General features: G+C 39.2%; 1 pseudogene; it reads left to right on the plus strand.

Annotated features, from left to right (window-relative positions):
- Window positions 1-1,502: 1,502 nt before the first annotated feature.
- Window positions 1,503-12,949, plus strand: LOC135541065 (zinc finger protein 436-like; annotated as a pseudogene).
- Window positions 12,950-13,318: the final 369 nt, after the last annotated feature.

Consider the following 13,318-nt stretch of genomic DNA (forward strand, 5'->3'; position numbering starts at 1 on the left):
ACTCTGCTGCCTGTGACTGGAACAAATCGCAAAAATCCCTGAAGTTGGAGACTTTTATCTCCCTCACCAACTTCAAACATGTGCTATCTGAGCAGCTAACTGATCGCTGCAGCTGTACATAGTCTATTGGTAAATAGCCCACCCATTTTCACCTACCTCATCCCCACACTGTTTTTATTTATTTACTTTTCTGCTCTTTTGCACACCAGTATCTCTACCTGTACATGACCATCTGATCATTTATCACTCCAGTGCTAATCTGCAAAATTGTAATTATTCGCCTACCTCCTCATGCCTTTTGCACACAATGTATATAGACTCCCCTTTTTTTGTACTGTGTTATTGACTTGTTAATTGTTTACTCCATGTGTAACTCTGTGTTGTCTGTTCACACTGCTAAGCTTTATCTTGGCCAGGTCGCAGTTGCAAATGAGAAATTGTTCTCAACTAGCCTACCTGGTTAAATAAAGGTGAAATAAAAAAATAAAAAAATAAAAAAGAATGAATGGGGCCATGTATCGTGAGATTTTGAGTGAAAACCTCCTTTCATCAGCAAGGGCATTGAAGATGAAATGTGGCTGGGTTTTTCAGCATGACAATGATCCCAAACACACCGCCCGGCCAACGAAGGAGTGGCTTCGTAAGAAGCATTTCAAGGTCCTGGAGTGGCCTAGCCAGTCTCCAGATCTCAACCCATAGAAAATCTTTGGAGGGAATTGCAAGTCCGTGTTGCCCAGCAACAGCTCCAAAACATCACTGCTCTAGAGGAGATCTGCATGGAGGAATGGGCCAAAATACCAATAACAGTGTGTGAAAACCTTGTGAAGACTTACAGAAAATGTTTGACCTCTGTCATTGCCAACAAAGGGTATATAACAAACTATTGATATAAACTTTTGTTATTGACCAAATACTTATTTTCCACCATAATTTGCAAATAAATTCATTAAAAATCCTACAATGTGATTTTTCTGGATTTTTTCCCCTTCATTTTGTCTGTCATAGTTGAAGTGTACCTAAGATGAAAATTACAGGCCTCTCTCATCTTTTTAAGTGGGAGAACTTGCACAAATGGTGGCTGACTAAATACTTTTTTTGCCCCACTGTACATCTACATTATGTATTGCTACACCATGTAGGAGCAGTATAGACCTAGTCTGTTCACTATATACATCTACGTGATGTATTGTTACACCATGTCGGAGCAGTATAGACCTACAGTCGCAGTCGCTGGCTACTTATTTAGAATTTACGTAATGAAACTACCTTATATGTGCTGTAGTAAAACAATATATATTCGCACTAATCAATCAACACATTCAGGTCTTTGTATGTCTCAATATAATAATATTATTTAATTAAATCCATTTAAAATAATCTTTGTCTGAAAATAAAATATGATCCTCAACTGCGTTTCCCTTCCAGTCAGCAGACGGCGAAGTGCGTCTTTCAGGCGACGCTGTCAGTGTGACGTTTAATCTAGTGGACGGTTCTTTAGAAACAGCTGGTCAACTACCTCGGTAGCTTGCTAGCCAACATAGCCGAAAGATTCAAGCTATTTACACACTTTCGGTGTATATTAGCTACTGTGTTTTAGACACACTTCTGTCGTATCTACTTGTAAACCTATTTAATTTAATATTACGTTATTTTGTATTAGTCAGCTATAGTAGCTGGCTGGTTAAGTTAGCATTAGCCTAGTCGCTAATGATAACTAACATCCCCGAACATGAGCACCCTAAACTACTCTCCTGTTAAAGAAGAGGAGGTCTGCTGGACGGAGAAAGAAGCTCTGGGGCTGAACATTGTCGTGAAAGAGGAGAAGGAAGAGGAGGATGTTACAGTCAAACAAGAAGTAGAAGGTGAGGCTGTTACTGTGAAAGAAGAAGAGGAGGATGTCTCAGTGAAAGAAGAGGAAGACGCGTTCAGAGTGAAAGAGGAGGAGGATGTTACAGTAAAAGAAGAGGATGCAGTTTATGAAGTGGAAGGAGAGGAGACGGGTCAGAGTAACACCAGTAAATACTAATATTTGTACACAAACGTGGTTTTAAAGCAGCAATGGTTTTTGTTTTGCATACATTTTAAATTGAAAAATCAGAGTCTTGTGTCCATTACTGTTGAATTGCCCGGCTCCTAACTATACTGAACAAAAATATAAATGCAACAATTTCAAAGATCTTACTGATTTATAGTTCATAGAAGTCAAATGAAATAAATAAATTTGGCCCCAATCTATAGATTTAATAACTGGGCACGTGCGCTGCCATAGGCCCACCCACTGGGGAGCCAGGCCCAGCCAATCGGAATGAGTTTTTCCCCACAAAAGGGCATTATTCCAGACAGAAATACTCCTCAGCACATTACCACATGACTTCTTACTTGCATTCCTTGTTTTACAAACATTGCCAAGCTGCTTATTCGTTTTCTTGTTGTTGTGTTTTTTGGTGTAATCAGTCATGGCAAAAAAATATTTGGGCTGGTAAAAAAAATCTGTGGCATGTATATTCTTTCATCTTCCTGCTGACCAGTGGCTGGTATATTATTTCATCTGCCTACCACACAAACTAAAACAAGACTTCGAAGACATTTGTCAAAGTTTGTAAAAACATTGAAACATTCACTACATTGACTGTCTGACTTTGTCGTTCACACAGGAGAGAGATGTGACCATCGTGGATCCTCTGGGGAGCCTCAACAACATCATGATGCTGACGAGGCAGAGAAGAGTCTCTCCAGATCAGAACACCTCATGAAACACCATCAGAGACCCACAGGAAGGAAACCTCACTGCTGCTCTGACTGTGGGAAACATTGCAAATCTTCATCAAAACTAAAAATACACCAGCGAGTACACACAGGAGAGAAGCCTTATAGCTGTGATCAGTGTGGCAAGAGTTTTACTCAGTCAAGTAGCCTGGTATCACACAAGAGAACACACACAGGAGAGAAGCCTTATAGCTGTGATCAGTGTGGCAAGAGTTTTACTCAGTCAAGTAGCCTGGTATCACACCAGAGAACACACACAGGAGAGCAGCCATATAGCTGTGATCATTGTGGCAAGGGTTTTACTCTGTCAACCAACCTGGTATCACACCAGAGAATACACACAGGACATCAGCCATATAGCTGTGATGTATGTGCAGATAGTTTTACTACATCAAGCCAGCTGGTAGTACACCAGCGAGTACACACAGGAGAGAAACCTTATAGCTGTAATCAGTGTGGGAAGAGTTTTACTCAGTCAAACAGCCTGAAATCACACCAGAGAACACACACCGGAGAGAAACCTTATATCTGTGATCAATGTGACAAAAGATACTCTCATTCAAGTAGTCTGATTAAACATCAGAAAATACATGCAGGAGATCCACAGAGTGTGGAATGATCTGCAACACCAGACCTGGGTAGTAGAACACAGTGTGGAATGACCTCCAACACCAGATTGATACAGTTGAAGTCGGAGGTTTACATACACCTTAGCCAAATACATTTAAACTCAGTGTTTCACAATTCCTGACATTTAATCATAGTAAAAATTCCCTGTCTTAGGTCAGTTAGGATCACCACTTTATTTTAATGTGAAATGTCAGAATAATAGTAGAGAGAATTATTTAGTTCAGCTTTTATTTCTTTTGTCAGATTCCCAGTGGGTTAGAAGTTTACATACACTCAATTAGTATTTGGTAGCATTGCCTTTAAATTGTTTAACTTGGGTCAAATGTTTCGGGTAGCCTTCGACAAGCTTCCCACAATAAGTTTTGGCCCATTCCTTCTGGCAGAGCTGGTGTAACTGGGTCAGGTTCATAGGCCTTGCTCAAACACACATTTTAATTTATTTCACCTTTATTTAACCAGGTAGGCTAGTTGAGAACAAGTTCTCATTTGCAACTGCGACCAGGCCAAGATATAAGCAATTCGACACATACAACAACACGTAGTTACACATGGAATAAACAAAACATACAGTTAATAATACAGTACAACAAAAGAAAACAATACGTCTATATACAGTGAGTGCAAATGAGGTAAGATAAGTGAGATAAGGCAATAAATAGGCCATGGTAGCAAAGTAATTACAATTGAGAAATTAAACACTGGAATGGTAGATGTGCAGAAGATAAATGTGCAAGTAGAGATACTGGGGTGCAAAGGAGCAAGATAAATAAATAAATACTGTATGTTGATGAGGTAGATAGATGGGCTGTTTACAGATGGGCTATGTACAGGTGCAGTGATCTGTGAGCTGCTCTTTACACATTTTCTATGGGATTGAGGTCAGGGCTTTGTGATGACTACTCCAATACCTTGACGTTGTCCTTAAGCAAATTTTGCCACAACTTTGGTAGTATGCTTGGGGTCACTGTCCTTATGGAAGACCCATTTGCGACCAAGCTTTAACTTCCTGACTGATGTCTTGAGATGTTGCTTCAATATATCCATGTCATTTTCCTTCTTCATGACGCCATCTATTTTGTGAAGTGCACCAGTCCCTCCTGCAGCAAAGCACCCCCACAACATGATGCTGCTACCCCCATGCTTCATGGTTGGGATGGTGTTCTTCGGCTTGCAAGTCTCCCCTTTTTCCTCCAAACATAACGATGGTCATTAAGGCCAAACAGTTTTATTTTTGTGTCATCAGACCAAAGGACATCTCTCCAAAAGTATGATCTTTGTCCCCATGTGCAGTTGCAAACTGTAGTCTGGCTTTTTTTATGGCGTTTTTGGAGCCATGGCTTCTTCCTTGCTGAGCGGCCTTTCAAGTTATGTCGATATAGGACTTGTTTTACTGTGGATATAGATACTTTTGTACCCGTTTCCTCCAGCATCTTCACAAGGTCCTTTGCTGTTGTTCTGGGATTGATTTGCACTTTTTGCACCAAGTACATTCATCTCTAGGAGACAGAACGCGTCTCCTTCCTGAGCAGTATGACGGCTGCGTGGTCCAATGGTGTTTACATGTGCATACTATTGTTTGTACAGATGAACGTGGTACCTTCAGGCGTTTGGAAATTGCTCCCAAGGATGAACCAGACTTGTGGAGGTCGACAAAAAAATCGGAGGTTTTGACTGATTTCTTTTGATTTTCTCAAGGTGTTAAGCAAAGAGGCACTGAGCTTGATGGTAGGCCTTGAAATACATCCACGGGTACACCTCCAATTGACTCAAATGATGTCAATTAGCCTATCAGAAGCTTCTAAAGCCATGACAACATTTTCTGGAATTTTTCAAGCTGTTTAAAGGCACAGTGAATTTAGTGTATGTAAACTTCTGACCCACTGGAATTGTTATACAGTGAAATAATCTGTCTGTAAACAATTGTTGGAAAAAATACTTATCATGCACAAAGTAGATGCCCTAAACGACTTGCCAAAACTATAGTTTGATAACAATAAATGTTTGTTGGTTGACAAATGAGTTTTAATGACTCCATACTAAGTGTATGTAAACTTCCAACTTCAACTGTAAATCCTCATGATGTATTGTTACACCATGTAGGAGCAGTATAGACCTAGTCTGTTCATTATATACATCTACATGCTGTATTGTTACACCGTGTAGGAGCAAGTATAGACCTTGTCTGTTCATTATATACATCTACATGAAAAAAAGGAAAATTATATTATTTTATACTAATACAATTGCTCATAGAAAGATGTAGTTTAACATGTAATTCTCAAAAGGTAGGGGTCTGAATTATTGCCTCCCATGTTTTCTATACTCCAGCACCCTCCCATTGGGAGGATAATGACACTCAAATGTTTTATGAGATTAGAGAACACATTGGGTGGGATCTTAGACCATTCCTCCATACAGAATCTCTCCAGGTCCTTGATTTCTTTTGTCTGCGCTTGTGGACTGCCCTGTTCAATTCAAACCACAGGTTTTCAATAGAGTACAAGTCCGAAGACTGAGATAGCCATTGAAAATGTTGATTTTGTGCCCAATTAACCATTTCTTTGTGGATGTTGATGTGTCTTGTTGGAAGATTCACTTATGGCCAAGTTTCAGCCTCCTTGCAGAGAGGAAACCAGGTTTTGGGCTAAAATATCCTGGTAGTGGGTAAAGTTTATTTATTTAGTTATTTATACAGTACTTTTTGCTCATATTTATCAAGGGTATCAATAACTATGTGCTTATTTTGATATCTAGTTATTTGACTGAATCAGAAATACAGATGTGTAGTAGATGTAGAGTTTGTTTTAAATTCTCATACAAAAATCTGAACTAATCAAACAACACTTGTTGCTCTTTGTATGTGTTGACATAATATTCTTATTTTATGGAGATGGAAAAAACGTTTCCCTAAACTGCTTTATAATATTATAATTCAATGAAGAAGAAGAAAAGTTTTCCCTCAACTGCGTTTCCTCCCTCCAGACAGCAGATGGCGATATGTGTCTTTCAGGCGATGTTTCTAGTGTGATGTATAATCTTGTGGACGGAACGCTTCTTCAACAACTGAAGCCACCTCCGTCGCTCGCAAGACAACAAAGTCGGAACATTCAAGTTTTTTTAGACAATTCCGTGGTTTATTTGCCACTATGATTTAAACTTACCTATGTGGAAACAACTAGCTACCCCATTTGATTGAATATTTACGTAAGTCAACTAGCTGGCTGGTTAAGTTAGCACTATTCTAGTCGCTAATGCTAACTAGCTATTATCCCCGACCATGAGCTCACTAAGTTTCTCTCCTTCTGCTGAAGAAGAGGAGGTTTGCTGGACGGAGAAAGAAGTTCTCATGAAAGAGGAGGAGGAAGAGGAGGCTGTTACAATACAGAAACAAGTAGAGGGTGAGGCTGTTACAGTGAAAGAAGAAGAGAAAGACGATTTCAGAGTGAAAGAGGAGAAGGATGTTACTGTGAAAGAAGAGGAAGATTCGGTTTTTGGAGTGGAGGATGAAGAGGAAGACGTTTTAGGAATGAAGGATGAGGAGGGGGAGATTACTGTCACATTAGAGGAGGATGAAGAAGAGAAGAATGGAGAACTGATTAACACCAGTAAATACAGTGAGTACTATCTTATAAAACAGGGACATTGATCTGATAAACACCAGGGTGTACCATCTTAACAGCGACACAAACTCTGCTGTTGTTGAACTAATATGTCATTTTTAAAAGGGCATTCTACACTTGAATATGTTTTTGTACTGTCAGAATTGTTCATGACGTCCTCCAGTGACTTTTTAAAAACTTTGCTGTTGAAAAGTGATATAAATACAGTAAAGTACAAACACACTAAAGGGAAACAAATAAATGTTTTGAGCAAAATAGTGTTCTTTTTTAGACAACTGCAAACTAGGAGTGAGTGATGTCATAGTAAGGCCTTCAAGGAGTTGGCTTGATGGGAAGTCGTGATGTCATCCAATAGGTGACTGATCTTCATGTGAATATTTATTATTCTTTTCAAAATCCTTCATGTTCTGTCAAGTTGGTTGTTGATCATTGCTAGAAAGCCATTTTAAAGTCTTTCCATAGACTTTCAAGACTATTTAAGTCCAAACTGTAACTAGGCCACTCGGGAGCATTCAATGTCATCTTGGTAAGCTCCTCCAGTGTAGATTTGGCCTTGTGGTTTAGGTTATTGTCCTGTTCGTACAGCTTTTTGTTTTCAGATCTCTAAAATGCACTCTACCTATGTAACATTTAGTGTCTCCTTATATTACGCTGGGAAAACAGTTTTCATGGGCACAGATCCTAAAACATTTCAGAGTTCGCACTATTCAATGGTTCTGAGAGTCACCTTAACACCCAAATGGATACTGTCATTTACAAATAATACATTTTCTTCACATTTTCAAATAGTTAATTTATATTTTCCAACGGGGTTATATATTTGGGTGAGGTTTTTTTCTCACCTGAGTAGCCTTGTTTCACTGCCAAAAATAAAATTAAACCATCTCGTGTTCAGTGAAATAGCAACACAATGTCAAATACAGGTAGCCTAGTCAAATAATTAACATCCAATCACATTAACCGTTACTCTCTCACGTGAATTCCTCTAACGGTCCATATGTAGCCAAATGTAGCTGCTCCTCATATTGGTATCTGTACTGATGGCACAGGGAGACATAGTAGAGTGGTAACGTGCGTGCAAGCAATTGACGCCACTTGGGTACACTGCAGCATCCACCGACAGGCTCTTGCTGGAAAACGTTTGCAATGATATGGGCAGCAACCATGTAATGCTTTTACAACATACAGAAGTGCTCTGGTTATCAAGGGGCAAAGTATTGACACCTTTTTTGTTTTAATTGAGAGACGAGCTTAAAGTTTTCTTTAGTGATCATAATTTTCACTTGTCTGACCGCTTGCATGATGACGAGTTTCTCACACGACTGGGCCATCTGGGTGATGTTTTTTCTCGCCTGAATGATCTGAATCTAGGATTACAAGGACTCTCCACAACTATATTTGATATGCGGGATAAAAATGAGGCTACGATTAAGAAGTAGGAGCTCTTCTCTGTCAACATACATGTCTTTCCATCATTGTATGCTTTTTTTGTGTGCAATTGAACTCAAGCTTACGGACAATGTCAAATGTGATATAGCGAAGCACCTGAGTTGGGTGCGCAATTACGCAGGTACTTTCCCGAAACAGATGACACAAACAACTGGATTCGTAGTCCCTTTAATGCCCTGCCTCCAGTCCACTTACCGATATCTTAACGAGAACCTCATCAAAATTGCAACAAGCGGTTCTGTGAAAATGTTATTTAATCAGAAGCCACCGCCAGATTTCTGGATTGGGCTGCGCTCAGAGTATCCTGCATTGGCAAATCGCACTGTTAAGACTAAAGGTCGACCGATTATGATTTTTCAATGCCGATACCGATTATTGGAGGACCAGAAAAAGCCGATACCGTTTATTCGGCCAATTTATTTATTTATTTGTAATCATGACAAGTACAACAATACTGAATTAACACTTATTTTAACCTCAAATAAATAATGAAACATGTTCAATTTGGTTTAAATAATGCAAAAACAAACTGTTGAAGAAGAAAGTAAAAGTGCAATATGTGCCATGTAAGTTCCTTGCTCAGAACATGAGAGCATATGAAAGCTGGTGGTTCCTTTTAACATGAGTCTTCAATATTCCCAGGTAAGAAGTTTTAGGTTGTAGTTATTATAGGAATTATAGGATTATTTCTCTCTATACGATTTGTATTTCATATACCTTTGACTATTGGATGTTCTTATAGGCACTTTAGTATTGCCAGTGTAACAGTATAGCTTCCGTCCCTCTCCTCGCTCCTACCTGGGCTTGAAACAGGAACACATCGACAACAGCCACCCTCGAAGCAGCGTTACCCATATAGAGCAAGGGGAACAACTACTCCAAGTCTCAGAGCGAGTGACGTTTGAAACGCTATTAGCGCGCACCCCGCTAACTAGCTAGCCATTTCACATCAGTTACACCAGACTAATCTCGGGAGTTGATAGGCTTGAAGTCATAAACAGCGCAATGCTTGAAGCATTGCGAAGAGATAATGGCAAAACGCACAGAATTGCTGTTTGAATGAATGCTTACGAGCCTGCTGGTGCCTACCATCGCTCAGTCAGACTGCTCTATCAAATCATAGACTTAATTATAACATAATAACACACAGAAATACGAGCCTTAGGTCATTAATATGGTCGAATCCGGAAACTATCATCTCGAAAACAAAACGTATATTCTTTCAGTGAAATACGAAATCGTTCCGTATTTTATCTAACGGGTGGCATCCATAAGTCTAAATATTCCTGTACATTGCACAACCTTCAATGTTATAATTACGTAAAATTATTTCGCAACGAGCCAGGTGGCCCAAACTGTTGCATATACCTTGACTCTGCATGCAATGAACGCAAGAGGAGTGACACAATTTCACCTGGCTAATATTGCCTGCTAACCTGGATTTATTTTAGCTAAATATGCAGGTTTAAAAATATATACTTCTGTGTTTTGATTTGAAGAAAGTTTTTGATGTTTTTTTTGTTTTGTTTTTTTAACCTTTATTTAACTAGGCAAGTCAGAAGGCTAGGCATAATACTGCCCCCTTTGGATGCAGTATGCGTGCCCATAGTAAACTGAAAAAAATAATAATATATGCATATAATAATTATTATTGGATAGAAAACACTCTAAAGCTTCTAAAACTGTTTCAATTATGTCTGTAAGTATAGCAGAACTCACAGGGCAGGCAATCTCCCAAACTAGTTTTGGCATCCAGAAAGTTGAGGCAACTTTGACGTCATCGCCCCCACCCTTCCCAACCAGCTATGGATCTGGAAACACTTTCTATGTCTTCCACTAGATGTCCTCATTCAGTAGAGCGTTTAATTTAGCAAATCCCTAACTTTGACCCTTTGAGACGAAAAAGAGTGGGTGTCGAGAGAAAATAGATGTGCGTTAGGGCGCGAATTGGACACAGACCTTCCTCTGTTCCAGCTTGCCTGAGATGAAGTACGATTGTCCGGTTGAATTGCCAATCGTTTTGTACGTTTATAACATCCTCAAGCTTGATTCTGCACTTAGTTTGACCAGTTTAGTCGACATAAAATATGTAATTTTGAAGTTTTGATGCGCAACTGTTCTGGACCAGAAGTCATTTTTGGTGCATTTGAGCTGAAAGTGGTAGCATATGCTACTATATGGACACACGAACTGAAACAAAACAATGTATTGGGTAAATATGACTCCTTCCACTACATTCTGATCGAAGACCATCAAAGATAAGGGAATATTTATGTTGTAATTTTGTATTTCTGTTGACTCCAACATAGAGGAGAAATATTGCTTACGTCTGAGCGCCGTCTCAGATTATTGCATAGTGAACTAATTCTGTAACGTTAAAAATAAATGTGACACAGCGGTTGCATTAAGAAGCAGTGTATCTTTCTAACTATATGTAGAACATGTATATTTAGTCAAAGTTTATGATGTGTATTTCTGTTATCTGGCGGAGCTATCTATAATTTCTCCGGACATTTTTGAGCATTTTCTGAACATGGCGTCAATGTAAACAGATTTATGGATATAAATTGCATATTATTGAAAAAAACAAATGTACTGTGTAACATGTCCTATTACTGTCATCTGATGAATATTTTCAAAAGGTTAGGGATTTATTTTTCTTTTAATCCTGCGTTTGTGATTGCATCTTTTGTTCAACAAAATGGCTGCCTGTATCTTTGTGGTGGTTTGACATAAATATGTGCTATGTTTTCGCCTTAAAACATTTTAGAAATCTGACACGCTGGGTAGATGAACAAGGTGTTTATCTTTCATTTGAGCTATTAGACTTGTTAATGTGTGGAGGTTAAATATTTCTAAGAATATTTTTGCATTCTGTGCGCCACCGTTTGAGTTGAGCGGGGGGGTGTGGTTCCCGCTGGGGAACCTGTACCGTTAACAAGTTATTAAGAACAAATTCTTATTTTCCATGACGGCCTAGGAAACTGCCTTGTTCAGGGGCAGACTGTGTGTGGGAAATTATTTAAGATTGGGACTCTCCAATACAACCCAAAATTGCAGAGTTATGTGCATCCTTTCAAGCACACCCATCTCATTAACCTGTGGTGAGTTATTCACAATTTTCAATTAACAAAGAAGGTTTTATTTGTAAGATGGTTAAATAAAGAGCAAAATTATTGATTTATATTATTTTTTGTTCCCTGGTCCTCTGTCAATTTCCACCAGCCGGGTTGTGACGAACTTATGTTTAATAAATGTATTGTATAGTGTGTGTGGCAGGCTAACAATAATGGCAAAAAACAACACTTGAGAGTGCGCTGACCCTTTAGCTAGAGGGGGTACGCAGCTGGAGGTTTCCTCATTAGCATGGAGGAGTTTCTACAACCAAATTGCCCTTGTTCCACAATTTTAACAAACACAGAAAGGGGTCTATATTGGAGACCAAAAGTCATCTGGCACACTGCTTAGAGTTTCACCAACTAACTTATTTCTAGCCTACAATCATCGATGTTACTACTAATGTGAAAACAAGACAAAATATGACTATTGTTGCTCACTTGACTGTCTTAAGACAATTGTCAAATAATTTAACAGATGTCAATTGTTGTACAACTACATGGGTACGCTCTAGGCATCACCTTTTACCTCAAATAAACAGTGGATTTATGCTGTTGTGGGCCTTTAACCATCTGAATGACTTTGTCATTCACACAGGAGAGAGACGGGACTATCGTGGATCCTCTGGGGAGCCTCAACAACATCCTGATGCTGACGAGGCAAAGAAAAGTCTCTCCAGATCAGAACTCCTCAAGAAACACCAGCAAAGACCCACAGGGAAGAAATCGAACTGCAGCTCTGACTGTGGGAAACATTGCAAATCTTCATCAGAACTTAAAATACACCAGCGAGTACACACAGGAGAGAAATCATATAGCTGTAATAAATGTGGGAAGAGTATTACTCCGTCAAGTAGCCTGGTATCACACCAGAGAACACACACAGGAGAGAAACCTTATAGCTGTGATCAGTGTGGCAACAGTTTTACTAATTCAAGAAACCTGCTAACACACCAGAGAACACACACAGGAGAGCACCAATATAGCTGTGAGCAATGTGGGAAAAACTTTTCTCGGATAGGACACCTTAAAGGACACCAGAGAACACACACAGGAGAGAAACCTTATAGCTGTGATCAATGTGGCAAGAGTTTTACTAAGTCAAACAATCTGGTATCACACCAGAGAACACACACAGGAGAGCAGCCATATAGCTGTAAGCAATGTGGGAGGAGTTTTTCTCAGTCAAACAGCCTGGATAGACACCAGAGAACACACACAGGAGAGAAGCCTTATAGCTGTAATCAGTGTGGGAAGAGTTTTACTCAGTCAAGCAACCTGGTATCACACCAGAGAACACACACAGGAGAGCAGTCGTATAGCTGAGAGCAATGTGACGAGATACTCTCATTCAAGTGGTCTGATTAACACCAGACCTATATACATCAAATCACATTTTATTTGTCACATACACTTGTTTAGCAGATGTTATTGCGGTTGTAGCAAAATGCTTGTGTTTCTAGCTCCAACAGTCCAGTAATATCTAACAAGTACTTTCTAACAATACACACAATCTAAAGGGATGTAATTAAGAATATATAAATATTTGGACGAGTGATGTCAGAGCGGCATAGACTAAGATACAGTAGAATAGGATAGAATACAGTATATACATATGAGATGAGTAATACCAGATGTGTAAACATTATTAAAGTGACCAGTGTTCCATTCCTTAAAGTGGCCAGTGATTTCAAGTCTGTGTATGTAGGCAGCAGCCTCTCTGCGTTAGTGATGGGT

Source organism: Oncorhynchus masou, chromosome 6, assembly GCF_036934945.1.
Source record: "Oncorhynchus masou masou isolate Uvic2021 chromosome 6, UVic_Omas_1.1, whole genome shotgun sequence".
NCBI classification, from domain to species: domain Eukaryota; kingdom Metazoa; phylum Chordata; class Actinopteri; order Salmoniformes; family Salmonidae; genus Oncorhynchus; species Oncorhynchus masou.